This window comes from Bos indicus x Bos taurus, chromosome 2 (assembly GCF_003369695.1).
Source record: "Bos indicus x Bos taurus breed Angus x Brahman F1 hybrid chromosome 2, Bos_hybrid_MaternalHap_v2.0, whole genome shotgun sequence".
NCBI classification, from domain to species: Eukaryota; Metazoa; Chordata; class Mammalia; order Artiodactyla; family Bovidae; genus Bos; species Bos indicus x Bos taurus.
This window is the reverse complement of record NC_040077.1, coordinates 92,487,620-92,513,517: the sequence shown is the minus strand read 5'-3', so window position 1 is coordinate 92,513,517 and position 25,898 is coordinate 92,487,620.

Below are 25,898 nucleotides of genomic sequence, written 5' to 3'. Positions count from 1 at the left end.
TTTCAGTGTGTTACCCAGGGGGTTTTTTCCCTAAGGATATGATTATTCCCAGCTTGCTCCTGCTGCTGTGATATGATCACGCTTGGCAGAGAGCTCACGTGGCCTGGGATTAGGCTGTCCTCATTGTGTGGAGTGCCTTGGACACACGCTGCACTTATTAGAGTGGGGTATTGTGGATCACTTTACAAAGGCAACAGCTGCAGCCATTACTCAACAGTTATGTCATAATTTGGTATGTGCGACACCTCCGCACTATGCACGCAAAGAAAACATTTATTCTTCTCATCTGTCAATATATTTGTGCCTTGCATCTCTCTTTCTCATTTCCTCCTTTTTTTTTTTTTTTCCGCTCCTTTTCACAAGTGGCAGAATGCATCCCAATTCCCAAACAATTGGCTCCTCCACAGAAATATTCTTAAGGCAGCTGCTTTCTTATAGCACAATTTTGAATGATTATGTGTATATAAATATATATGTTTCTTAATAAGAAATAGGCTTTTTGAAATGCAGAGTCAGTTTCACAGCTTCTAATGATATTCAATTAGCCAAATGGGCAACACCTCTGTGGTGCGGGTGAGCTCAAACACGGATGCTTGAGGTAAACTAAGACTTTCATGGGATTATTTGGTCGAAAAGACACCAAATCCTTAAAATAAACCAGAGGAGGGCAATTTTCTTAATGCCCCCACTCCATCCCCAGCCCCAGACGATCCAGGATCTGAGATTGTATGAGATAATCCCCCAATCAGGTTCCGCAGGAAACTGAGCTGAAATGGTTTCTCTGAAATCACACAGTTAACCAACAGTAGAACAGGACTAAGCTCAAGGTTGCTGGATCTCAGCCATGTGCATATTACACCTCTTTCAAACCATGAGTCCATAAGCCAACTTGACAGTGATTGGTGTGGGTGGGGTTGAAACGTTAGGGTCAGGTGCCTGAGTCAGTCCTGACATGAATATATGGTGAATATGACATGAATATACTGATACATGAGGCAAGTTCTCCTGACATCTCCATTTCTACCCCCCGGTCCTAGGGGCTATGTGCCACTCTCTATTTACAGAGCCAGAAATGTTCATTGCCTGCCTTGAACCTGGACAGTAGGCTCTTTCTACTATAAGTCCCTCCAGCTGCCAGAGTGTGGGCAGACCAGCCATTCACTAAGCTGAAGGGTCTGATGGATATTTAGGAGGAGGAAGCAGGAATGAGAGATGTCAGCTAAAGCAGTGAAGAGGTGGAAGAGGATCACACCAAGACAGTAGTGTTTATAGAGTTTCCACCACGTTCCATGAGACTTTCCCTGGTGGCTCAGACAGTAGAGAATCCATCAGCAATGCAGGAGATGCAAGAGATGCAGGGTCAGTCCTTTGGTTGGGAAGATCACCTGGAGGAGGAAATGACAACCCACTCCAGGATTCTTGCCTGGAGAGTCCCATGGAGAGAGGAGCCTGGGGGGCTACAGTCCATGGGGTCACAAAGAGTTGGACACAACTGAGCAGCTTTCACTTTCACCATGAACCATATGCGATGACATTTTCCTGTTCTTTTACTAATCAGACAATGAGATTTTAAGAGGTTGCTTGACAGGCCCGTTTTCCAGTAAGGGCAGCAAAGCTTTGAACCTCAGTTTGTCTAATTCCAGGGTTTCTGTCCAGAGCATCCCTCAAGGTGCTGCCAGTTGTGTGCTGGTGCAGAGGTGCCAGGTGCAGGGAGTGAGTAGAGATGAAATCCAGCCTCCACCCTTCTTATCCACCATATCCACCTTCAGCTGGCAGCAGAGGCTGAATGAAGAGGGACTCTTCATTTTGTCCCTCTGTCCCCATGGACCAAGCATCCAAAGTGTAGAGAATAATGATCTAAAAGCTTACAGTGGACAAAAGTAGCCCCAGATAACAGAATGCACTGAGGCTCTGCTGCTGCTGCTGCTAAGTCACTTCAGTTGTGTTCGACTCTGTTCGACCCCATAGACGGCAGCCCACCAGGCTCCCCCGTCCCTGGGATTACTCCAGGCAAGAACACTGGAGTGGGTTGCCATTTCCTTCTCCAATGCATGAAAGTGAAAAGTGAAAGTGAAGTTGCTGAGTCTTATCCGACTCTTAGTGACCCCATGGACTGCGGCCTACCAGGCTCCTCCGTCCATGGGATTTTCCAGTCAAGAGTGCTGGAGTGGGGTGCCATTGCCTTCTCCGGCACTGAGGCTCTAGTCAGGGTTTTAACTTATTGCCTTTATAATTGCCTGTCTCCTGCTGGGTGTAGGTGGCCTAGGATTGCTAGGTGAGGATCATAGTTGAAGAAAGCTCAAAGTTTTCAGGTGTATCCTGGTCCTGATAGAGGCAAAAACATACATGCCCAGATTTCCTGGACAATGTCTTTTGCTGAATTCTGTTTATTGCTTTTAAATCAAAAGTCATGTCTGACTCTTTGTTACCCCATGGACTGTAGCCTGTCAGGCTCCTCTCTCTATGAAATTCTCCAGGCAAGAATACTGGAGTGGGTTGCCATTCCCTTCTCCAGAGGATGTTCCCAACCCAGGGATTAAGCCCAAGTCTCCTGTGTTGCAGGCTTATTCTTTACTGTCTGAGCCACGAGGGAAGCCCTTTTAAATCAAGTGTTAGGTGAAGTTTTGAGATTGAGAGAAGTAGGCAGTGAAGACTCAACTGAAATTGATAGAAGCGTCAAAGGAATGCTGTCCAGGCTTGCAGGGCTGAGAGGAATAGGAACAGGAGAGTACATTTGAAAGCATAATGGAGCCTTCACCCCAGGGTGATCAGGTCAAACCATCTTTACGAAGTGAGAATAATTTGTATCCAAGATCTAAACCAGACTCCAAAACTACTTTAAGGATGTGACAATCCCAACCAGATTGGCTTAAACAATAGAGAAATTTATTTATTATCTCATGCAAAAGGACTTCCTTTCAGAAACAGGGAAGGCTTTAGGGTTTATTAATTCCACAGCTCAGAATTTTTCAGACCTAGGTAGGTTCTTTTTGGGTGTTCTGTCAATGTCTCCGCTCTATCCTAAAAGTGGTTCCCTATATGGTCGCATGACAGATGCCATTAGCAACTGATGCAGCATGCATGCTTTTGTGTTTATCTCTATTTGGATGAAAAAGATGGACTTTTGATTTCCAGAAGCTCAGAGCAAGCCTCTCTATGCATCTCGTTGGCTTAGACTGACTTGAGTCTGTTCACCTCTGAACAAATCCCTGGCAAGAGGATGGAACCACCTGGGTTGGCTTTGACTAATTATCTGGGGTGGAATGAATATTGGGAAGTTTTCCAGTTCTTCTCCAAAATGTTGCTACACCCTGAGACCCCCACTTGTAAGTGTATCCATCAGAGTTGAATCAGAGAGGCAGAGTTACTATGAGTGGCACAGAATAAAGAATTTATTATGGGGATTAGATCTTATTCAATTGTGGAAGCTGGTGAAGTGGGGGGTTTGTGTAGGACACTGCCTTCATGGCTACTGTTAAGCCTGAAGTCACTAAAATTCAGCTAGACTAGCGATTGGGAAGGAAAGCTGGTGCCCTTCAGTCAGGACTCAGCTAACAGAGGAGATTTGGCACGTGCTGGAGAAGCTGAGGGGCTCGGTCCCCTGCAGGCCAACAAGGTGAGCCAGCAGGTCAGTGACAATGTGTGTGGGCTGTCACAGTGCCTGGCACTCTGCAGAACCTCAGAGCATAACCAAACAGCTGAGGCTTCACAGATCTCAGGCAAAATGCCTCTTGTACTCATTCCCAACCTGGAAACATACAAAAGAAGGAATTCTGGAGGGAATTAGCTCCCAGTTAACTAAATTGAGAGAGGACAAAGCAACCACAATAAGAATAATACAGTGTATTGATTCTCAATCTGAGGTATTTTGCCTTCAGGGGTCATTAGGCAATGTCTAGAGACGTGTTTTGGTTGACTCAATTGAGAAGAAGCTATTGGGATCTAGTGCAGAAGCCAGAGATGCTGCTAACTATCCTAGAACGCACAGGACAGCCCCTCACAGCAGAGAATTATCTTATCCGAAATGTCAACACTGATTAGGTTGAAAAACCCTGATCTGGGGTGACCACCGATTGTAAACAAATTATGTTCAAACTCTGACTCTGTTTCAGCTTCATAGAGCAGGGAGAACAGTGGCTTAAGTTTATTTGGTGGTGGGAACTAGTGGTGTATGTCTGCATTTGAGAGCATAGCACCTGTCCAGGATATTTGACCTCTATTTCATGCATTTATTATCAGAAGGCCCTTACTTTGATTTTTTTTTTTTAAAAGATTAACATAGGTTTTATCCTCAACTTCACATCAAGTCCATGAAGAATATGACTCACCCTTTATATGTCTCCTCCCAACCCTATAGTGACTTGTTTCCAGGGTGATATCTGTTGTTTCTGGACTGCTTTTACTAGAGTATGCAGAGGCAAACAGCCTTTCATATCCAGCCACACTTATGTGTACGTAAAATCCATTTGTCAATAGAAACTTTACACTGTACCAGGAGATAGGCTCTCAAGCCTTTTGGGACATGGTTTATAGGTACAATATGGATGCTTCTTTGGTTGATATTTCCAATTAAATTCTCAGGCAAGTTCTTCCTGGTGATTTTATGACATCATTTGTGTCAGAAGTCACTTGACTGATGAGATGGAAATTGCTGGAAAGAAACTTAAGTCAAGGAGTGTAGTGTATCCCTTTGAAACTTTCATTTTCTATTAGATTATTTGTACTTTTCAGACATCCCATGGTATGGATTCAGTAACAGCCCAGGAAGCAGTAGGTAATACAAAAAAAAAAAAAAAAAATAGGAAGAGACACTGATGGATGGCCAATTGCTTATGGATCTGATGCTATAACTCTCTGGCACTTTCACTGATGCATGAGGATAATACCTAGTGAGATGGCTACCATTCCTTGCTGGACTGCCACTATGGTGGGATTCATTCCAGGGATGTGGGCTTTGGCCAGCCATAGGGAGGAGAACCAGTGAGGAAACTTTGATATCCCTGACTTCCCAATCTCAAGGTGAGATGTGGATATGTATTCTAGGACAATTAAAAGTAAGGAAATGTGAATATATACATATGATATAAAATATAACATTTGCATAATGGAAAGGATGCTGTGGAATTGGACAGGTGAGTGAGGCATAGATTAACTGGGCCCATATGAACTATAATTTTAAGGCATCTGATTAGCCTTAGTTATTTCATTGAAGTTTTTCTTGAGTCTCCTGAATCAAAAGCTGTTCATTTGGAAGTAATAGAAAAACAAATCCAAACTGAAAGGAGATTTATTGGCCGGAAGTGTGCCAGGCATCAGATACAATTTTTTCTAAGGCTGGCTTTGCTCCTCGTGGTCACAAGACAGCTGCTCTCAGAGCCACTGGTGCTCTGTGTTTTCATGTCCAGGGACTGTTAGCACAATACTTAGCACAGTTATTCAACAAATGTCCTAATTTCTGACCCAATGGAACTCACCTGTATCATTGACTGTGGCTGGGGAAATGCTATGCTCTGGGTGGATTAGGCTAAGGATTATCACTCATCGCTCATCCACTGTGGTAAAGGATTGATGTCATGTTACTGATTTATATCCCTGGCCCCCATTCACACAGCCCTTAGTAGGGAAGGTTGGTTTTACAAAGGTGAGTCTGGTTGCTGTTGGGAATTAGGAATATGGAGAATGCATGCAGATACAGAAACAGCAAATGTCTCCTCTATCCCTCCAAATTGATAAATGGAAGCTATAAAGATTCCTGCTTTAAACAGTGTTTTCCACCCAAACTGAATGTCTCAAAGCACTTAACTATCAGGGGATATTACTAAGAGGTGAAACAAGAGAAAAATGATGCTTTATCATCAAATCAAGGTAAGGTAATTATTTGCTGCTGCTACTAATTTTCATTGTGAAACTGAGAAAGAGAAAGAGAGGGAACAAGAAAGATGTTTTCTAAACTTATTTCACAAGGGAACCCTTGCTTTGAAGAATTCCTACCACATATTTCAAGACATGGTTTGGGAAATGCTATAGCCTATTGCTCCCTTTGATTGAAACTAATTCCCCTTAAGGTTTCTAGGCTAATAAAGCTTTAATAATCCTTTCTGATTATAAAGATAAAGCATACTCACTTAAAAAATAAAAAGAGAAATCCATAAAGAGCAATATAAAAAACAGTATTTCTACTCAGAACTACTATTAATATTTTAGTGAATGCCCCTTTTCTTCTTTTCTCATATATATACTCTCTCCTTATACATTTAAACATTTAGCCGAAAACTTGAATAATATTGTACATATTGTTTTGTAACTTGCTCACTTAAGAGTTTCCTCATCTCAATAGAAATCTATTTTTCCACTATTAATGGTTAGACAATATGCAGTTAAGAAGATAAACCACACTGTATTGGACCAATCTCCAATACTGAAATTTAGGACTTTTAAGAAAATATATTACAAATAATCTCTGCTGAACACAGGCATACCTTGTTTTATTGAGCTTTGCAGATACTATGTTTTTTACAAATTGAAGATTTGTGGCAGCTATGTCAAGCAAGTCTATTGGCACCATTTTTTCCAACACCATTTGCTTACTTCTTGTCTCTGTGTCATATTTTGATAATGTGTGCAAGACTTGAAACTTTTCCATCCTAGTCACATTTGTTATGGTGGTTTGTGGTCAGTGATATTCCATGTTACTGTTGCAAAAAGCTTACAACTCTCTGAAGGCTCAGATGATGGTTAGCATTTTTTAGCAATAAAGTACTTAAGTTATATACCTTCAACTATCAGTTAAGGCATATCAAATATGGCATATTAAAAAGCAATGTTTGTTTTGGACATAATGTCACTGCAGGATTGGTAGACTACAGTACAATGCGAACATAAATTTTATATGCATTGGGAAACCAAAAAATTTATGTGACTCACTTTACTGCAGGATCTAGAACTGAGTCATCAGTGTCTCTGAGATAAGCCCATATCCTTGATATACAAACCTTTTCAAAGTTGAACACTTGAACATTTCTTTCCTCAGGAAAAATTTCTGCCAGTAGATTTACTGGGTCAAAGGGCATGTATATTTTAAGGCCATAGACATTCATTTTGGAGCTAATATTTCATTACCAATATTATATGCTTAATCCAGGGGGAGGGTTTGCACATGAATTGCAATCATGGGTTTTATAGGATACAAATGGCGTTGCTCTGTGCTTTTTCTTTTTTTTTTCTGAGAGCAAATGTGCCAGCTAGCAGTAAATATTAAACAAAACCTCAGTTCTGCAATCTGGCACTCAATTGTTCATTTCTTCAACATAGCAGGGGGAAAAAAGTTATTTTGATAGTGTAACAAACACATTGATCTATTGAAGTACTACCACAGACATATTTAATTTCTGTGAAAATAATCGAGTCTGCAGGAATAATTATAGCTATCAAATTGTTTCTTCCAAAAAAGAAAAGAAAGGGGGTTTAGCTATTAGAGTTATAGTTCTTTTGATCCTGAGGAAAAGAAGCAAGAAACTCGTCCTCAAATGGGAGAGTGGGCAGGGAGGGAGAAAGGAAAGGGTAGTCCTTATGGGTCCCCAAAACACAAAGGGTTGGCAGGATCTCAGGCTCATTCATCTGTCAGCTGTCATCACTCTTGGCCTCAGACTTTGGGCTAAGGAGGCACAGGTGGGGGATGTTGCTGAAAGAAGAGGCTTAAAGTTTTGTGCCTTTTACATCACAAGGGCAAAAACCATGTCACCTTGCTTATAAATCTGGTTAATATACTTTCATACATTATTTTACCTAATCATCGAAACTATCCTATGAAGTCTGTGCCATTACGTACATTTTACATATGAGAAAATAAGGATCAAAGAGATGAGAGGTTGAATTGATTTGCTGTTGTCAGCTAAATTGTAACAGAGAGGGAAAAGGAGTTTGAACCCCGACACTGAAAGCTGTAATTTCCTGGTAACCCACCACCCTGTATTTTCCTATTATTCATTAAGGACTCTGATATACCAAGTACTTTCACGTGAATAATCAAATGTTTAACCATTGGAAAAATCCTCTGAAGTAGATGTTACCATCTGTATTAGTTTGCTACGGCTGCTATAACGAAGTATCACACACTGAGCTGCTTAAAATAACAAAACCTTGTTGCCTCATAGTTCTGGAGGCTAGAAGTCCAAGATCAACGTATCACCAGGGCCACGCTCCCTCTGAAGGCTCTAGAAAAGACTCTATTCCGGGTCTCTCACTAATTACCTTCTGGTAGTTTTTTAACATGTGATTGCATAAACTCCAGTCTTCACATGGCATTCTCCTTATGTGTTCCTGTCTCCAAATTTCCCTCTTATAATGACACCAGTCACACTGGATTAGAGGCCCATTCTACTTCAGCATAAACTCGTCTTTACTAGTTACATCTGCATTGACCCTATTTCCAAAGAAGATCACATTCCCATCATGGTGGGGCTTAGGACTTCAACATATGAATTTGGGGGATTGCAATTAAACCCTTTAGAGCAGGAAATGGGAAGCCACTCCTGTATTCTTGCCTGGAAAACCCCATGGACAGAGGAACCTGGAGGACTGTGGTCCGTAGGGTCACAAAGAGTTGTACACAACTGAATGACTGAGCATAATTCAACCCATAGCACCATGTGTCACATCATACTGGTTGATGTAAGGTTGCTGAGCATGTAAAGATCAAGGCCAGAATTTGGAGTCAGCTTTTCTGACCATGAGCCCCCAGGATTTTCCTATTATAGTCCCCTTCTTCTTGAAAATCGCTCAGCTGTGTCTGACTCTTTGCAACCCCGTGGACTATACAGTCCATGGAATTCTCTAGGCCAGAATACTGGAGTGGGTAGACTTTTCCTTCTCCAGGAGATCTTCCTGACCCAGGAATTGAACCAAGGTCTCCTGCATTGCAGGCAGATTCTTTACCAGCTGAGTCACAAGGGAAGTCCCAAGGGAAGGGAGCACAAGGAGCTGGGCATTGCGGGGTGATGCTGGCAGCAAGCCAGAAACCCACGAGGTGAGGAAGGTGGCAGGAAGGCACTCACCAGGGGCCCACCAACCTGCCCTGCCTGTGGCAAGGCCAATGACTGCCCACGCTCAGCCCACGAGTCTCCTTACTCGTGGATAAAATCAGAACCAATGTGACTGAGGCATAAACAATTGTCATGCAAATTGTACATTAAAAATGCAAATACAATGTAATTACAAAGATGATTTAATCCCAGTCTGGCCTATTTGGCTAAGGATAATGAAAAAGTCACAGAATTTTGATTTAGAGAATATAGGACTTTCAGACATGTAAGACTGCTAGGCAAGAGATTAGATGCTTGGAAGCCAGGGAGAGAATAAACTGGCTTTTTTGATAAACACTAAAGAAGAGAACACTGAGAACAAGGTACTATATGGAGTCCAGAGAATGAACACATGAGGCTGAGGATCCCAGGATGCATGACACCCCTGCCAGGTTCATGGTGCACCTGGACTGGCAAAAATGGCTAAATAATTCCAAGACAGGTGCTAATAATGCAAGCTGGTTTCTAGTTTACTTGAGGCAGAGTCACCAAATACTCTGGGTTGCCTGGGTCTAAGGGGTTGCCCAGAATAGTATTTTCAGCATTAAAACCCAAACAATCCCAGACAGATAGGGGTGGTTATCACCTACTAAGGGGTGAAACCAGATGTCAGCTGTGAACCGGATTAACAAGCGGGGCCTCCTGGTTTAAGTTCCATGCCAGTGAGTCAATAATTTGCCACAGGAATCCTTCAGCTTCTGGTGAAAATAAGAACAATGTCAGATACCACACCTAATCAGTACATAGCTGTTACCCCATAGAAATACACAGCGTGGTTATGTTCTATTGCTTTCTGGCTAGCTGAGTTAAAGACAGGCGATGGGGGATTCACTGAAAGTGAAGATCGTACACAGGGTTGGTCCTTTGTAACTGAATATAGCAAGGCTGCACCTGTCCCATCAGGGACCCTTCTGTTTCACCCCCTTCTCTTCCATCCCTGCTCCTGTCCCCTATATGAACAGTGAGAGAGAATTTCTCAAACTTTCCTGGCCGTGAAAATCAGTTAAGGCACTTATTAAAAGTAGATGCAGTGAAAGTCACTCAGTCCTGTCTGATTCTTTGCGACCCCATGGACTATACAGTCCATGGAATTCTCCAGGTCAGAATGCTGGAGTGGGTAGCCTTTCCGTTTTCCAGGGGATCTTCCCAACCCAGGGATCAAACCCAGGTCTCCCACATTGCAGGTGGATTCTTTACCAGCTGAGCCATCAGTGAAGCCTAAAAGTAGATTCAGAGACAAACGTATTTAGAATCTCCAGGGAGGAGCTGGAAGCTACATCTATATCTCTATGTGTTTACTAGATAAAGTTTTAAGCAAGTTCTCCGGGTGATTGTTGGGTCATCAGAACTAGCAGCCTTGCCAGCAGGAAACTAGACACCCATTTCTCCTCTCAGAAGAAACTAGGAGATTCATCCGCCACCATTTCTGTCTTCAGAATACACAGAGAGGGGAGAAGGGGGAGCATGCTAGTTTCTGCTCAATTCTTCTGTGTCTATTTCAGAGACACATTTGGAAAGACAGAACTCTCTTTCTGGATAGAACTTTTTTTAGATAGAACTTTCTTTCTGGATAGAACTTTTTTAGATAGAACATTTTTCCCCTGTTACTCGGCTCAGTTTGATTCCCTGATAGCCATGTTTTTGGCAAGCAAAAGGAGCTGGGGAAGGAAATGGAGGTAGTTTGAGGAGGGGGTGCCAACGGAACCTCAGTACAGGGCAGGTAGAGAGGCGTCAGCTCTTGGTGTCGAGCTTTTATCTGGGTGGAGGATGAGGAGGGTTCCAGATTGTTACCTCATGGCGGCTGGCAGCTTTATTTTTTTTTAATTAAATAACCCCCAGCCAGAGGAGCGCACACCAATCCCCCACCTCCTCCTCATGAAACCTCATTAAGCAAGAGGACTATAATTAAACCTGGAATCCACGGCTGACACTCCTATATCTGTCTGTGGCTCATGCACCAGCTTTGGGCACAAAGGCAGCTCGCTCCTCCGCATTTTATGGGGCAGAGGGCGAGGACCAGGGCAAGGCCATCTTTATTTATCACTTAATGGGCAACTTGGCCCTTCCTCCGGGGTAACCAGATGTGCCTTTTGTCCTTAGCCACCTCCACTGTGTATGGGTGCCCATCAAATAATGCAAGACATCTACTCGGAAGGGCCAGTTTACCTCAAGCAGGTGAGGACTTTGATTTCTGAGAGCCAGAGAATTTTCCAGACATTCCATTGCCCAGCGTTTGGGCCCGTTATGTCAGGAATATTTCCACATGATTGGAGGTGGAGAGCCATCAGCATTTTTAGCTTAGGCCTATTCTGTCTTACTCAGGGCCCTCTGGCTACAGAGGAGGCCGTTTTTCCTACCCTGCCACCTCATTCTCTCCTCCCCTCCTCCAAGTGTCAGCCTCTCCCTGTACCTTAACCCTTTCCCAGCTCTCTTGACTTCTTGGTCAGCCATCCTCCTGTTTCTGAACTTTCCCCACCCCCACCCCAATCTCTAATTGCAGAGCTTATTAATATGCGGTGGTTCTTCTCCTTGATATCAGGAAACCAGTTTCTTAAGATAGGACCAGACTCCTTTAACATTCTGCAACATGAGGGAGAGGGGAGAGGGGAGGGGAGCGGGTAGGAAAGAAACACAGAAAGGCAGAGCTCTTTTCAGATGTAATCTATTGTGGAGAGCCAAACTCTTCTCCCCACCCCCAGCTTGGCCAAAGTGCTGGTAATATTATTTCCTGCAAAGCCCCCAAACCCAGTGAAGACGCATTTATCATTTACATCATTTCTCTTTGTAGTTCTGACAATTCATATTACTGCAGAACCTGACATCTCCACTTTCCTCCAATTGATAAATAATCTCTTTTTGATTTCTGTAACTGAGGAACATCATAAGCCTAACATACAAAGGAAGATTCATTGGTCGTGTATTTCACATGTGAGCTCCTTGAAAAATTGAGTTTGCATCGCCATTTGGGCGTTAATTCCTGACACATCACTTATCATGTTTTGATTGTTTCCAAGAGAACACCATATTTTAACTCTTTGGGAATAATTTAACTGATCAAATACACGGCATCTGGTTGTTATGGTAACCAAAGTTCTAAAAATAATATAAAGAAAAGACCACCTTTAATTGAAATCACAAGAAGTTGTTATGGTAACTGGAATTTTTAAAGTAACTAGGTTAAACTACATTTCATTTTATCTAGCACTTTACACAAACAAATTCTGATTGAAATATCAGGTTTAATTTAATCAGTTAATTAATGTCACTAAATGTCATTTATCTTATAACTCATTTACATTCACTGTTGCATTATCCAACTTGCTAATTTATAACCATTCTGCCTTCAATTTAACATTCTGGAACCTGGGGCAAAGTATTTAGTGAGAAGGGGAGAGAGTGAAACTAGGATTGGTTATCCATCTAAGATCTGACCCTACCTCTTACTAGTTTGCTAAAGCCTCTGTTTCTTTTTCTGTCAAATGGGGATGATATTACCAGCTCTGCTCTTGTCACATTATTTATATGGGTCCAATAAAGCTAATAAAGTTTTAATAGTCAAGAACCTACCACACACATTATTAGTATGCCATATTATTTTGTCCACTCATTGTTAATTGAATTTTTAAAAAGAAACCACATGAAAATATGCTAGAGACATTCACAGTTACAACAAGTACATAATTTTGGATCTCGTGACTAAATTTAAAATGGCATATTTTTTATCTCATAGGTCAATACTCTTTAAACAAAAATTAAAGATAACGAGAAGAAAAGGGTGGTATGAAAACTTCTCTTGTTACCCCGGAGGTGTCCTGCATGTAGGAGGTGCTTAAAAGCTAGTTAATGAATTTATATTAATATACAGTGTTTTAGTAGTGGATTCCACAAGCATGAGCCACTGTGCTAAAATAAACTTGTACATATCATATATGAAACGAGTCGCCAGTCCAGGTTCGATGCACGATACTGGCTGCTTGGGGCTGGTGCACTGGGACGACCCAGAAGGATGGTATGGGGAGGGAGGAGGGAGGAGGGCTCAGGATGGGGAACACATGTAAGCCTGTGGCGGATTCATTTCAATATACGGCAGAACCAATACAATATTGTAAAGTTTAAAAATAAAATAAAATTAATAAAAAAATAAATAAAATAAACTTGTACAAAAATTCAAATTATCCCTGTCTTGAGAGGCAAAGCTGACATAAAAACAAGTGTTCTCAAATTTTAGTTTCCATAAGAGCAGAGGGACCGGTTAACTCTACAAGCAAGTGAAGGTATTGCAGGAAAAACCAATTGACTCCATGTTGGAACCGTTTCTTTGACGTGTTTCTCGTTGCTTTCGTTACTATAGTCACACATAAGGGTCTGCCTCAGAGAATCCTGTCCCTCTGTCTGACTGTTAAACTAAAGAACCCTGTCCACCTGTAGATGGCAGGAAGGAAGAAATTAACACATCCTTTGCTTGAGGCTTGCCATTCTAGGGAGATATTTGCAAGAATAATTAAGGCCTTTTTACTTTATTTCCTCACCTTCCCTCATCTCTGAGCTATAAAAGAAATTGGCATCCAGACCCCGACAAGATGGTTACTCTGAGACATTAGTCTGCCATCCTCTCAGTCAGCTGGCTTAGCCTGCTTTCCACATAAAGTCCTATTCCTTCCCTAAGCTCATCATCTCTGATTTATTGTCATGTCATACAGTGACCAGAGCGAGGCTGGACTCGGTAACAGATGGTGTGAGAGGATTTAAGAAAGGACTGATGAGAAAGTTCACCTTAAAGAATGTGTCCTGGGCTGAGAGAATCCGGAGATAATGGAAATCATTCCATTCATTGGGATCACACTTTTTCCAAGCGGTTGTCAGTATCAAGAGAGAGGCAGCTCAGAACAGAATATACAGAACCCTAGGCCATTGCCTATTCAGTACTAGAGAGGCAGCACTTCAGAGCTGAAAAAAAGTATTAGTTCCAAAAAGAAAACTGCAAAATTGAATTTAATAAATGTTTAAACATCTACAAACTGTAACATTGGGCCAACTTTATTAATTGTCATGTTTATGACTCCTAAATATTTCATCACACCTAAAACAATTTGAAAGTTAAATTTTTCACACTTTGCAAGATCCTTGCAAAGTGATTGCCAAGAAATTCTAGCCAATCTCAAATTAAATTAGTTATCTGTAGCCAAATAATTTCATAAGCAAAATTACATTTTTTACCCTAAAAGTAGGTATAGGTTAGTATTTGAAATGAGGTTGGAGAGGAAGAGAAATTTTCTCTGCTCTTCCTGGACTTCTGGCTGCTCTAAAAATTAAATTGACAGATTAACAGGAGAAAAGTCAAATTTAATTTTGTATATAAGGGGGCCCCACATACATGAGAGGGTCCAAGACAGGTAGAATGAGGTATATGTGCCATCTTGAACTGAAGAATGGCATAGGGGTCTGGAGCTTCCTAGGACAGGAGGGTCATTCACAGGACAATAAGAAGAAGAGCAGATATTTGGTAATTAGATGTTTCTTGGCCATATAGACAGGGCAATTGAGATAAAATTTATCTTCGGTAATCTTTTTTGGGGAAAAGTCCTCAATTTAAATTCTTCTCATTGTCTACCACAATGAGAAATCCATACACCATGACTAGAGAGTGACCCCCACTTGCTGCAACTAGAGAAAAGCCTGAGCAGCAGTGAAGACCCAGCACAGCCAAAAATAAACATTTTGAAAAAAGCATGTCGAGGATTTAAAAATAAGAGGCGACAACTGGCAAAACAACAACAACAACAACAAAAAAAAAACGATTTAAGATGCACATATGTCAGAACAATAACAAAAAAAGTTTCATGAGAAACAAGGCTGTGCTGCAGAAAGTTTAGTGAAGGGAGTCAGACCTGAGTTCAAGTCTGGCTCCATCCTCTGGAGCTCAGCTTCACATTCTCCAGTGTTGCAGGCAGCTATGACCAGCACCAGCATCTTTCAAAAGTTCTTGAAATTCCCTCACTCTGAAAGCTCTTTGCAAAGATGAGATCAGGGTAAAGCTTTCCTGGTCTTTTTTCCTCTAGCCTTTGCAACAGCTTTATATTTAATCATTCTCCTGCATGAAATCTCCAGGAGTCCTGATTGATCCGCTGTTATTATTACAGTTATTGTTGCTGGAATGACTCCCTACTAGTCTTAGAAACAGGATCTAGTTTTACATACCACGGTATCCCTTGAGCAGAATATGGGGACTTGTGCAGAGATGGCAATGCACCTTGTGCTGCTTCCTCCTTCTTTGCTCAGGGCTGGACTCAACTGAAAATCAATCTGGCTGAGCATCTTCCTTCTCAATACAGAGCTCCAAACAGCTACTACTTGCCCATAGAAGATGGTAGTACATATGAAATCTATTTGTTATTCCTGAGCTAGCTGAGAAAAGAGTATTGTAAGGATAAATTAATATACAAATGTAAAACAACCTTGACTTAAACTCTTTGCCCTTTTAAGGATATAGCATGTGTCCCTTGCTCCTTAGAAGAAAAGTTATGACCAACCTAGACAGCATATTAAAAAGTAGAGCCATTACTTTGCCCACAAAGGTCTGTCTAGTCAAGGCTATGGTTTTTCCAGTGGTCATGTATTGGTGTGAGAGTTGGACTATAAAGAAAGCTGAGCGCCAAAGAATTGATGCTTTTGAACTGTGGTGTTGGAGAAGACTCTTGAGAGTCCCTTGGACTGTAAGGAGATCCAACAAGTTCATCCTAAAGGAAATCAGTCCTGGGTGTTCATTGGAAGGACTGATGCTGAAGCTTAAACTCCAATATTTTGGCCACCTGATGCAAAGAGCGGACTCATTTGAAAAGGCCCTGATGCTGGGAAACATTGAAGGTCGGAGGATAAGGGGATGACAGAGGATTAGATGGCTGGATGGCATCACTGACTCAATGGACATGAGTTTGGGTGAACTCTGGGAGTTGGTGATGGACAGGGAGGCCGGCGTGCTGCAGTCCATGGGGTCACGAAGAGTCGGACACGACTGAGCGACTGAACTGAACTGATGTGTCGCTTACCTTCTGCTCACAGGTGTGATTGCTTTTTAAAAGAAAATGTATGAATTTAGGGCATGGAAACTTCTGAAAAAAGTTACTTTCTGCTTTTTCTTCAAATACAGGAAAGTGGAGAATTAATAATATGGGAAATATGAGAGACCCCATGGACTGTAGTCCACCAGGCTCCTCTGTCCATGGAATTCTCCAGGCAAGAATATTGGACTGGGTGACATTCTCTTCTCCAAGGGATCTTCCCAACCCAGGGATCAAACCCTGCATTGCAGGCAGATTCTTTACCATCTGAGCCACCAGGGACTCAAAGAAAAGTATAGGAGTATGTATAATAATGATGTGACCTATATAATATTTTACAGAAGGTATCTCTGTCCAATCTGCATTGGTATCCTGGATACCAATATATAAATTCACTTCAAAATAAGGGACTTTTTCTTTACTGAAAAACTAGAAACAGAATATAAGGTGATCCTCTAGTTTATGGTTTAGAAGTGAACTCTATTAATGTAATGGTTTTTAAAGTTTTTGTTTTTGATCATAGAATCCTTAAACCAGAAAAGTTCCCAAGGGCTCTGAGGCTCTACCCTCTGCCTGAACCTAAATGTCCTCTGACTAATGATTGTCATCTTCTCCTCAGAGACTTGCTTCAAAGTAGTCAATTTTTGTTTTACTTTTATCTTAAAAAAAAAAAAAAAAAACCTACTTTGTCACTGTTTCTCTATGATTAGCATATGTTTTTAATTGGCTTACTCGTCTTCCCTCTCTCAACTGGATTTTTCTTTTCACTGATTTTTAAAGGATACTTACCCACTCCAGTGTTCTTGCCTGGAGAATCCCAGGGACAGGGGAGCCTGGTGGCCTGCCGTCTATGGGGTCGCACAGAGTCAGACACAACTGAAGCAACTTAGCAGAAGCAGTAGCAACCCCATCTTGAGTTGAATTTTTCTTATCAAACCATCATTTCACCTACAGTACTTTTATAGCTAAGGTTCCAATATCTGGGCAAAGGTAGTTAATTTTTATGTTTTTTTATTACCTTTGTTACTAAAGAGTCTGAATTATTGATGTTATATGGTTCTTCCTGAAACAGTAACATTATCTGTTTATGTGTTAAGAATACCTTCTTGTGTAATAACACTTGTAGAATGACTATACATCTAAAAGTAACTATCTTGTGATTTTCATGTTTGGCACAGAGGAGGAGACCGTTGGATGGCATCACTGATTCAAGGGACATGAATTTGAGCAAACTCCCAGTGATAGTGAAGGACAGGGAAGCCTGACATGCTGCAGTTCACAGGTTGCAAAGAATTGGACATGATTTAGTGACTGAACAACAATAAATCTTGTGATTTTCATGTTTTGCAATATTGCAGGTGCTAGTACAGACTTGCCTTCTCACTGTACATGGCCATTTTCAGACACTGGATAATAGTACAAGACTGTAATCCATGATAGAAGGCAGACAAGGTGAACCTAAGAATCACGGTTACCTTCTTTGAAAGCAATTTCTGGACCATGGCCCACACAAAGGAAATCCAAACAGACTGCAGTAGTCTTGCTAAATTAAAAAGACAAAGACAGAGTTTGTACAGGCTAAGACACCTGGGATTTATAAGACAGGACTAAAGAGGAGAAAGATATGAAGAGAAATGGCTTCAAAAATCAATTGCATCTTCTCTATTGTCTTATTCTCTAAGCTGCTTTGTTCTATTTCTTTTTTCAGTGTTTTCTCTAAGGTTTACAATACTCATCTTTGACATATTCTTGATATAGAGCAAAAATACTACATGCAAAATATATCATGACCAAACAGGGATTATCCCAAGAAGCAAAGTTGACTTACCATTTGAAAGTCTATTAATGCAATTCACCACTAACAGAATAAAAGGGAGGGAGGGTAAATTCATACGAACTTCTCAATAGAAACAGGAAACAAATATTTTGACAAAATTCAATACAAATTCATGATAAAATCTTTCAGCAAATTCCAAGAGGTGAAATTTGTTCAAGCTGACAAAGGGAATCTGTCAAAAAAGAAAAGAAGCAAATATCATTCTTAGTGATGAAAAACAAAATGTCCCTTTTATTAGTAATAATAAACAGTGTTACTAAGTATAACAGTAAGAAGGAGTGGAACCATGACAGCTGAAGAGCCCTATTCCTATAGATTGGAGGAATTTCCCTAAGGGAGACATACAGCTCTTTTTGACTTTACATATTTGACTTTTCTGGGCTTCCACAGAAGCTCAGCTAGTAAAGAATCTGCCTGTAATGTAGGAGACCCCAGTTTGATTATTGGGTCAGGAAGTACCCCTGGAGAAGGCATAGGTTACCCACTCCAGTATTCTTGGACTTTCCTGGTAGTTAAGACAGTAAAGAATCCTCCTGCAATGCAGGAGACCTGGGTTTGAATCCTGGGTTGGGAAGATCCCCTGGAGGAGGGCATGACAACCGACTCCAGTATTCTTACCTGGAGAATCCCCACGGACAGAGAAGCCTGGCAGGCTACAGTCCATAGGGTCATGACTGAGTGACTAAGCACAGCAACAGTATGTACTCTTCATTAAAAGTATGATTTTAGAAAGCATTTCATTGTAAAAAAGTTCAGACAGTGTAAAATTGTGTCAAAAGAGTCTTTATAGCTAGAAATAAAAATCAAACACTGAATACAGCCAAACTTGTCTTCCTAATCCCCTCCTCCATCTTCCTCCTAGAAGCAGACAGTAACTCCTTTCAACAATTTCATGTTTTTTTATTCTGGGGCTTTTTTGTTGTTGTTGTTGTTGCATATGCAAGCATATATATATTTGTGTTCCTTAATGTATGGTTCCATATCAAAGGCTCAAGGCTGCTTGCTGCTGCCGCCTTTGATATATGTATGTTTACAAGCACTAAAATGGCCAAAGAGTAAACAGTGGGAGGTAAATGTGCACAGCAAAGCACTTGGTTAATTTGGTTAATCAGCTTTATCATAAGTAACCTGGCCCTGGCTACACAGCACAGCATGCTAGAAGCTCCCAGCAGGGAAGGAGGAGGGAGCTGGCTATGGGGGAAATTAACTGATCATCACGACCTATTGAGTCTGATTCATGCTGCTGTTTACATCTGAAGGGTCTGATTGGAGGGAGTAAGGCAAGAGCTGCTGCTGCTGCTGCTACTAAGTCACTTCAGTCGTGTCCGACTCTGTGTGACTCCCATAGACCACAGCCACCAGGCTCCCCCGTCCCTGGGATTCTCCAGGCAAGAACACTGGAGTGGGTTGCCAGTTCCTTTTCCAAGGCAAGAGCAGTTGTCAGCATTTCAGGACATCAGCCTTTCTTGGTTTTAGTTTATGGAGATTCAACATGCATGATTCAAGGGACATTGAAAACATTATACGAATGCAGAGTAAGGCTTTTTAGCCTATTTGGCTCCATTTCAGAGCCTGGAACTTTGGGGCCTGGGCCCTGGGTGAGCTTTTTCCAGGCTGGGTGACAATGGAGAAGGCAGGTTATAGCAAACCAATATCAATAGAGTGGAATCTAGAGAATTTTATACTGTGAAAGTTTAGATTTCACTTCTTATTAAAGATTTCTTCAGTTCAGTTCAGTCACTCAGTCATTTCCAACTCTTTGCAACCCCATGGACAGCAGCACGTGAGGCTTCCCTGTCCATGACTAACTCCCAGAGCTTGCTCAAACTCATGTCCATGGAGTCGGTGATGCCATCCAACCATTTCATCCTCTGTTGCCCCCTTCTCTTCTTGCCTTCAATCCTTCCTAGCATCAGGGTCTTTTCCAATGAGTCAGTTCTTCACATCAGGTGGCCAAAGTGTTTGAGTTTCAGCTTCAGCATCAGTCCTTCCAATGGATATTCAGAACTGATTTCCTTTAGGATTGACTGGTTAGCCTTTGCCCTGCTTCATTTTGTACTCCAAGGTCAAGCTTGCCCGTTACTCCAGGTATATCTTGACTTCCTACTTTTGCATTCCAGCCCCCTATGATGAAAATGACATCTTTCTTTGGGTGTTCATTCTAGAAGGTCTTGTAGGTCTTCATAGACCGTTCAACTTCAGCTTCTTTGGCATTAGTCTTTGGGACATAGACTTGAAATACTGTGATATTAAATGGTTTGCCTTGGAAATGAACAGAGATCATTCTGTCATTTTTGAGATTGCACACAAGTACTGTATTTTGGATTCTTTTGTTGACTATGAGGGCTACTCCTTTTCTTCTAAGGGATTCTTGCCCATAGTAGTAGATATAATGGTCATCTGAATTAAATTTACCCATTCCAGTTTCTTTTAGTTCACTGATTCCTAAAATGTCAATGTTCACTCTTGCCATCTCCTGTTTGACCACTTCCAATTTGCCTTGATTCATGGCCCTAACATTCCAGGTTTCTATACAATATTATTCTTTACAGCCTCCGACTTTACTTCCATCATCAGTCACATCCACAACTGGGCCTTGTTTTTGCTTTGGGTCTATCTCTTCATTCTTTGTGGAGTTATTTCTCTACTCTTCTCCAGTAGCATATTGGGCACCTACCGACCTGGGGAGTTCATCTCTCAGTGTCCCATCTTTTTGCCTTTTCATACTGTTCACCAGGTTCTCAAGGCAAGAATACTGAAGTGGTTTGCCATTCCCTCCTCCAGTGGACCATGTTTTGTCAAAACTCTCTACCATGACCCGTCTGTCTTGGGTGGCCCTACATGGCATGGCTCATAGTTTCATTGAGTTGGACAAGGCTGTGATCCAAGTGATCACTTGGATTAGTTTTCTGTGATTGTGGTTTCCATTCTGTCCTCCCTCTGATGGATAAGGTAAGAAGCTTGTGGAAGCTCCTTGATGGGAGGGATGAGCTCTGGGGGAATTTTGGTCTTGCCCTGATGGTCAGGGCCATGCTCAGTAAATCACTAATCCAATTTTCTGTTGATGGGTGGGGCTGTGTTCCCTCCCTGTAGTTTGGCCTGAGACCAAAGTATGGCAGAAGTAATGGCAGTAATGGTGACTTCCTTCAAAAGGACTTATGCCAAGACTGTTGTACTCAGTACCCCTGACCCCACAGCAGGCCACTGTTGACCCACGCCTCCACTGGAGACTTCTGGACACTCACAGGCAAGTCTGGCTCAGTCTCCTGTGGGGTTACTGCTCCCTTCTCCTGGGTCCTGATGCACACAAGATTTTATTTGTACCCTCCAAGAGTCTGTTTCCCCAGTCTTGTGGAAATTCTGTAGTCAAATCCCACTGGCCTTCAAAGTCAAATTCCCTAGGGGTTCTCAGTCTCACTGAGATCCCTAAGTTGGGAAATCTGTTGTGGGTCCTAGAACTTTCACAACAGTGTGAGAACTTTTTGGTATAATTGTTCTCCAGTTTGTGGGTTGTCTGCTCAGTGGCTCTATGGTGGGCCTCACACATCACATCTTCCAGGTCTGCTGCAACCAGAGCCCCTGTCCCCACAGCAGGCTACTGCTGACCCATGCAGGAGACACTCAAACACTCAAAAACAGTTCTGGCTCAGTCTCTTGTGGGGTCCCTGGGTTCTGATGAGCACATGGTTTTGTTTGAGCCTTCTGAGCATCTCTGGAGGGTATGGGGTTTGATTCTAAATGTGATTTTGTCCCTCCTACCATCTTTTGGGGGTTTTTCCTTTGCCCTAGGAAATGGGGTATCTTTTTGGGGTGGAATCGAACATTCTCCTGTCAATGGTTTTTCAGCTGTTAGTTGCAATTTTGCAGGTCTCACAGGAGAAGATGAGCACACATCCTTCTACTTTACCAGGGAGCCACCTGGGAAGCCCAAGAGTCCTTAAACAATTTTTTTTTTTTTACTTTAGGATGCATTTCCAAATAGTTATAGGTTTATGGAAAATTTTTGAAGACATCCCTGGTAGCTCAGCTGGTAAAGAGTCCACCTGCAATGCAGGAGACCCCAGTTGGATTCCTGGGTCAGAAAGTTCCCCTGGAGAAGGGATAGACTACCCACTCCAGTATTCTTGGGCTTTCCTGGTAGTTCAGATGGTAAAGAATCTGCCTTCATTGTGGGAAACCTGGATTCAATCTCTGGATTGGGAAGATCCCTTGGAGGAGGGCGTGACAACCCACTCCAATATTCTTGCTTGAAGAATCTCCATGGACAGAAGAGGCTACTTCCATGGGGTCACAAAGAGTCAGACATGACTGAGCAACTAAGCACAGCACAAAGCAGAGTCCACTTATTCACTAATATCTAGTTTCACCTATTATCATCCTCTATCAGTGTAGTGTATATGTCATGATTAATGAACAAAAATTGAAGCAAAATTATTAAATAAAGCCCATATTTTATTCAGATTTTGTTAGCTTTTACCTAATGTTCCAGGATGTCACATTACAGCTAGTCATTATGTCTCCTTAGACTCCTCTTGGTTGTGACAGACTTTCTCAGATGTTCAGTGTTTTTGATAATCTTGAAAGTTTTGAGGAATTAATGGTCAGGTATTTCATATATACACATGTATATATACAGGAGTTCAGTTCAGTGATACAGTCGAGTCTGACTCTTTGCGACCCCATGAACCACAGCATACCAGACCTCCCTGTCCATCACCAACTCCCGGAGTTTACCCAAACTCATGTCCATTGAGTCAGTGATGCCATCCAACCATCTCATCCTCTGTCGCCCCCTTCTCCTGCCTTCAATCTTTCCCAACATCAAGGTCTTTTCAAATGAGTCAGCTCTTCGCAACAGGTGGCCAAAGTATTGGAGTTTCAGCTCCAGCATCACTCCTTCCAATGAACATTCAGGACTGATCTCCTTTAGGATGGACTGGTTGGATCTCCTTCCAGTCCAAGGGATGCTCAAGAGTCTTCTCTAATACCACAGTTCAAAAGCGTCAGTTCTTCGGCACTCAGCTTTCTTTATGGTCCAACTCTCACATCCACACATGACTACTGGAAAAACCACAGCCTTGACTTGATGCACTCTTTTCTCAATTTTGAACCAATCTATTGTTCCATGTGGGAGAAGACGATGGCACCACATTCCAGTACTCTTGCCTGGAAAATCCCATGGAGGAGCCTGGTGGGCTGCAGTCCATGGGGTCGCTAAGAGTCGGACACGACTGAGCAGCTTCACTTTCTCTTTTCACTTTCATGCATTGGAGAAGGAAATGGCAACCCACTCCAGTGTTCTTGCCTGGAGAATCCCAGGGACAGGGGAGGCTGGTGGGCTGCCATCTATGGGGTCGCACAGAGTCGGACACGACTGAAGTGACTTAGCAGTAGCAGCAGCAGCATTGTTCCATGTCTGGTTCTAACTGTTGTTTCTTGACCTGCATACAGGTTTCTCAGGAGGCATGTCAGGTAGTCCGGTATTCTCATCTCATTAAGAGTTTTCCACAGTTTGTTTTGATCCACACAGTCAAAGGTTTTAGTGTAGTCAATGAAGCAGAAGTAGATGCTTTTCTGGAATTCTTCTGTAGAGTTTTGGCTTTTCCAGAATGTCATATAAATGGAATCAAACAGTATATAACCTCTCCAGATTGACTTCTTCCATTTAGAACATTGACTTAAGGTTCACTCACTTCTTTGCCTGATTTGATAGCTCATTCCTTTTCATCACTGAATAATATTCCATTATGTGAATGTACTACAGTTTGTTTATCAGTTGACCTATTGAAGGACATCTTGTTTGCTTCTAGTTTTAGTGATTATGAATAAAGCTTCTGTAAACATTTCCTGCATATTTTTGTATGAATATATGTTTTCAAATCAGTTTGGTAAATATCTCAGGACATGATTACTATATTGTGTATTAGTATACATTTAGCTTTGGAAGAAATAGCCAAACTGTCTTCCAAAGCAACTGTACATTTTTCATTTCCACCAGCAATGGATAAGTTCTTGTTGCTATGCAGTTAGGATAATTAGGTTTTTTTATTTTTGCCATCTAGTCACAGGAATGTTCTAGTATTACTTTGTTGTTTTAATTTAAATTTTCCTAATAACAATAGGAAAAGGAGTACATCAAGGCTGTATATTGTCACCCTGCTTATTTAACTTATATGCAGAGTACATCATGAGAAACGCTGGGCTGAAAGAAGCACAAGCTAGAATCAAGATTGCCGGGAGAAATATCAATAACCTCAGATATGCAGATGACACCACCCTTATGGCAGAAAGTGAAGAGGAACTCAAAAGCCTCTTGAAGAAAGTGAAAGTGGAGAGTGAAAAAGTTGGCTTAAAGCTCAACATTCAGAAAACGAAGATCATGGCATCCAGTCCCATCACTTCATGGGAAATAGATGGGGAAACAGTGGAAACAGTGTCAGACTTTATTTTTCTGGGCTCCAAAATCACTGCAGATGGTGACTGCAGCCATGAAATTAAAAGATGCTTACTCCTTGGAAGGAAAGTTATGACCAACCTAGATAGCATATTCAAAAGCAGAGACATTACTTTGCCAACAAAGGTCCATCTAGTCAAGGCTATGGTTTTTCCTGTGGTCATGTATGGATGTGAGAGTTGGACTATAAAGAAGGCTGAGTGCTGAAGAACTGATGCTTTTGAACTGTGGTGGTGGAGAAGACTCTTGAGAGTCCCTTGGACTGCAAGGAGATCCAACCAGTCCATTCTGAAGGAGATCAGCTCTGGGATTTCTTTGGAAGGAATGATGCTAAAGCTGAAACTCCAGTACTTTGGCCACCTCATGTGAAGAGTTGACTCATTGGAAAAGACTCTGATGCTGGGAGGGACTGGGGGCAAGAGGAGAAGGGAACGACAGAGGATGAGATGGCTGGATGGCATCACTGACTCGATAGATGTGAGTCTGGGTGAACTCCGGGAGTTGGTGATGGACAGGGAGGCCTGGCGTGCTGCAATTCATGGGGTCACAAAGAGTCGGACATGACTGAGCGACTGATCTGATCTGATCTAATAACAATGTTGGGCATCTTTTTATATGTGTATTGGCCATTTGTATATCTTCTCTAGTAAGGAGCCTGTTCAGATCTTTGCCCATTTTTAAATTATGTTGTCTGTTTTCTTATTCAGTTTTAAAAGACATTTTTTATATATTATGGATATATGTTGTTTATTGATATGTGTATTACAAATATTTTTCTCTAAGTCTGTGGCTTTTTTCCCCCATGTGATTAACAGTGATCACAGAGCAGAATTTTTTAATTTTAATAAAATTCCCAGATTTTAGAGGTTCAATTTTAATACAAAGTATTTTTTAAAAAGTACCAAGTAAAGGTTTTTCTTTCATGAATTATATTTTTTGATAGTGTATTTCAAAACATATCACCAAACCCAAGACCATGTGCATTTCTCCTACATTTTCTTCTAAAAGTTGTATAGTTTTGTGTTTTATGTTTAATCTTACTAAAGTCTTAACTTGCTCATGATATAACTTCTTTTTAGGTGGTTAGGTTTGTGGGAAATGGTAATTTATTTGACAGCGCCTATTTCTCTTTCTGTGTTTGTTTTTCTTCCTTCAAATGGGATAAAGCAGAAAAGATGACTAGCTTAATGTGAAGTCTGATGAGTTCAGAGAGAATTTGTTTCTGTTATGGATTTAGAAATGGTTCTACAGTGACTTTTTAATTTGTAACAATTTTCATATACTGATAAGCTTTATTTAACAAAAAATAACGTATGGCAGGATTGTCAGAAAAAAGATGGAGAGAAATATCATCCTAGCTCTAGGGTTGGAATAGGAACTGAAGAACTTTTCTTTGGACAACAACATCAGAAGCAGGGGGCAGACCTCATATAATGAGATCACCATGGCCCTCAAAAGCAACCTTTTAA